Source organism: Montipora foliosa, chromosome 9 (assembly GCF_036669935.1).
Source record: "Montipora foliosa isolate CH-2021 chromosome 9, ASM3666993v2, whole genome shotgun sequence".
Taxonomy (NCBI): domain Eukaryota; kingdom Metazoa; phylum Cnidaria; class Anthozoa; order Scleractinia; family Acroporidae; genus Montipora; species Montipora foliosa.
The window spans coordinates 7,581,107-7,585,563 of NC_090877.1; positions in this window are offsets into that span (position 1 = coordinate 7,581,107).

Below are 4,457 nucleotides of genomic sequence, written 5' to 3' on the forward strand. Positions count from 1 at the left end.
GAGGGCGGCGCTTATTTAAACACTGTACCAGACAAATTTACGTATTCTATATTTTTATTCAACGGTACACTCTCTATCTGTTAATTTTCCTATGGACTGATACTAAACTGATAGTAAATCTATAATTACGAGAGAAATTCACGCGGTGAAAAAAACCCGAGAGTTTCATGATAACGAGAGCGAAAATATCAGCGGTGAGAGCGAACTCCTTTGTCGTTTTGGAACAATTTATAGTGTTTTGCCTGGTTATACGAAATTCCTCGAATAAGCGCCGCATCGGCGGTGCGGCGCTTATTAACTTTTTTGTCCCATATGCGGCGCTTATTCGAATAAATACAGTATGCATAATTTTGGAGGGACAAAGATAAAGTATTATGGTTTTTTTTTTGAACTAGCTAATCATAAGTGGGGCTTGGAAAGGTGTCACTTTCTAATCTCAATTTTAGGGCAGTCGCTGCCGTTTTTCACTCGCTAATTCGAATTGCAAAGTAAGCATGTCTTCCTAATAACTCAATTTCATAACGTACATTGAATATGAAAAAACAAGGTACCGAAAATTATAGTACGGACAAAGAAAACGTCGTTAGTGAACTATTTATTATTCTGCTGGTAAACAAATCGAGCGGGAAAGCACACACTGATATCAAGCAGGCAGTAGTCCGGAGTAGATTGCGGAGGTAAATTAACCAATCATATAGCGCAAGTGTGTAGGGCCTCACCACTTGGTGTTTACAAGTTAGCCAGAAATCTTCCTTTTCATAAGAGTGTCTCGTCCTGTAATCCTTTGTTTGGAAGGAAATTTCACTTATTCTCGTCATTTTTCTGGGGGTCTGCATGAATTTTACGTGTGTGCAAATTCAAGGGAAAAATTCCGGCAACCACGCAAAAATGCATTCTTGCTTTATTTCTATTATTTAAATTCAAAACGTGGAAAAAAGAAAAGAGAAATTAAGGTAATTTCAATGAAAATTACGTACTATCCAGATTTTTTTCAAACTTGGCACAATATTCATGCACATTTAAAAAATGAAATAGAAAGATGGGGTCACCGTGTTTGTTTTCGCGCTGTATGCCCTTTATTCTAAGGGAGTTAACTGAATAGAGGGTAATGTAAAGTGCTAGATTTCAATCCCATATGAACCATGTGAGCGTTAGCCCTACTGATGGAAATGGGCCCACACAAGGACAGAGAAAAACTCGGGCAATTTCAGCCTCAAAATGATCATTTTCCGCGAAAGGACTGGGGCGAGTTCCAAAACACGACCCTCTTTAACCGAGAAGAGTTATCGTGATTGCTCTTAAAAGCTCTTGGACAACAAAAGCGACCTTCGTTGCCTCTCTTCAGGTGGCCGGCGTGAAACTCCGCCACCTCCGAAGTCGCAATGTTATGCGCACTCAGGCCTTGTTCAGACGCCGCTCCACGTCTGAATCTGTTTAGTACGGCAGTTTTAATTTGGTCTTATCAAAACGTTAGGTTTAGCAACCCATCCCCTACCTCTGACATGACTATTATCGACATTTCCTAGGTTTCTCTAAATTGATCATTAAGGCCCAGCAACATTCCAGTGAAAATTACGAATTGTCGATAATGGTCATTTCAGAGGTAGAGCATATGCAGCATGATTTTTTTTTGTTGGTTATTTACATTATGTACAGTGGGCGAGACAGAGGAAGCTCTGCTCGTCCTTACTTGACAATATTACAGTTTAATCTAAAATTAGCTGAAAGTACAATATAATTAGAAATAGGATAAAATGTAAACTACTACATGTAGTGTGAAAAATCGATAGCATTATGGAGACACCTCGTTTGAAAAATGTTATTAAAAGTGTAAGGATTAAATAAAATTAGCGGAAAGCTATATACAGTTGTATCATATTCGTTTGTTGGATTACTAATTTTGTTTTATAATTTTAATTGTGAAACGTTTGGAAAGGGAGGGACAAGGGGGTCGGGTGACCTTACCCGGGGGCCAGGGAACCTGCCCCTGCAAGGCTCGGCCGCCGGGCTCGGCCACTATCCCCCATGTCTCTTCTAAAAATAATGACACGTAGCTCGTCGTTTTCTACGCGACAAAGGACGTTCATGTGGGCCCAAGTTTTAAAAAAATCAGGACGGGAGTAGTAGGAATGCGCCGCGGATATACGCTTTCGCACCCTTGTTTTTATTTTATTGATGACGGCCTGGGCGGGGGTGACCTTCTGTTCGAAAGTGCGAAGGTTCCGCGCCACCAAATCCTGTCCGTAGTCGATCCCGCATTTTCAAAAATACCTTTATTTAACTCTGCCATAGAATATCGCTGAAAGCTGGATTGATAATGTAAGCCAGAGCTTTGATTTTAAAATGTTTAGCTTCATCGTAAAGTTTAGAAAGCGGCCTTTGCAGTGTGTAATAGTGTTTGTTGCCCTTTGATAACACAGCATTATCATATAGAGTTTAAAATAGTGTTCCTGAGCAGCTAGCGGTGAGGACGTCAAGTGGTTAGGTGACGGGTTAATAATGAACATTCCCAGGTTCGAGTCCTACGTACATACACTAGTGTTGTCTTTTAAAATATATATGACCATTTCCCACAATCCATATCAACAAAATTAGTGATATTAGTAAATCCAGAGCAAATTAAGAATAGGGAATGGGTTGAGGATATGTTGGGTGTAGCCTGTTTCAGGCTCCCAGATTGTCGGGAAACCGAGAACAACTGCTTGGGAAAAGCGAGTGGGGGCTTGGGTCGAGATGAGGCGGGGGAGCCTGTAAGCATCTCTTTGGGCATCATGTAACCTTATCAGAGCTTCTAAAGATATGCCAAAAATTGCAGTACACAGACAAAAACAGCTCTAAGCAAATTAAGAATACCCCTCCGATGCTTGACTTGAATAACTGCGTGGCCGCCGGTGTATGGTTTATTCAACTATGTGAACTTTATGTCCCCAGAGAGGAGAGAAATGGCGGCATGGTAACAGTAAAAGGTTGGCAGCGCATAAGTTCGCAATTAGCTAGGTCATAGGAAGACGCAGCCTCGTTCTCTCAATGTTAATGGACCCTCTTAATACCCCCAGCATCTTTGTAAAAAAAATAAAAAATATAGAATTTGGGATAGCAGATAGTCCCAACCGCGGGGACAAGACGTTGCAATTGATGCCGAGTAAAATACTTCCAGGTAGCAAAATTTAAGTTGAACGTAATAATAATGGTGCGCATTGTTTTATCGTTATCAGTGAAACATGTCTGTTGGTTTTTTAATGTGGATCAAAATTAAACCGTTTTCAGCAATTTCAAGAAACTTTCACCTTTTTCGAAAATTTCAAAGAATTGGTTTTTTTGCAATTTAAGCTTTCATATACAAAGTAAAGGGTGATTTAAATATCTTTCATTGGTGTTACTTAGTAAATCACAATGAGCAAATCATGTTAAGCAATAATTTGTGTTGTTTCTTAGGTTTCATGCTGTTTTACAAATCATTTTAATAAAGTCCCAAGAAATTATTGAAACTGTGTTGAGGCAACTTAAGAAATGCCTTATTCTTTTTAACTTTTTGTTTCAGCCACGAACTGAAGAACCAACCAGTTGCACTGATATGTGGTCACAGTTCCTGCCGCGCGTGCATGTTGGCCCTCATCAGGAGTGGAGGCAATCGACCCATAAAGTGCCCACTCTGTAGAATGTTAATAGCCGACCGTGACTTCCGTGTCAGTATCGTTGTCAGTTCAGTGATCGATAGGGTAGAAGTGCGATGTACTAACGAAGGTTGCTCTTGGGTTGGACAATCCAAACAGAAGGAAGCGCATTACAAGAGTTGCCCTTTCCTTGTACAAAGTTGCCAACATGGTTGCTCTGGTTCCTTCCATAGAAGATCACTACAAGACCATCTTGCTCTATGCCCCTACTTCAAAATAACATGCACGCATTGCCTTGGAAAATTCCCCCGCTTTTGCCTTGAAAGTCACGAGGAAGGCTGCGCTGAAAAACCGAAACCATGTCCACTAAATTGTGGTAAAAATTTACCGAGGTTAGTAAACAATTAATAAATCTTCCGTCTTCAGGTTTCTCTTGAACTTCCTTTTGTACCCGAATTTGCATCATCTATTTATATCTTCATATATAGTTTTTTAACCCTTTACAAGAATGACGCCTGACAATGAGTTATGGGCTCGTGGTAGCTATATGTCTAATCAGGTGTTTAAATCGATCTCTGCCTCCAACCCAGGTCACACATACATCTTCATCTGCAAGACTGTTGGAAGAGAATGGTGAAATGCAGGATTTTGGGTTGCAACGTGGTCTACCGTCTAGGTAGACAATATATGCACGACCAGGAGTGCTATCAGCGTCACCAGGAGTTTTTGGAATGTGACGTTGAGAAACTGCGATGTGCAATTTTTGAAAAGGTCAGCACGATTATTTCCATTGGATCGAACGATTGAATTTTAACGTAAATGATTCCGAATACAAGAGTTCGC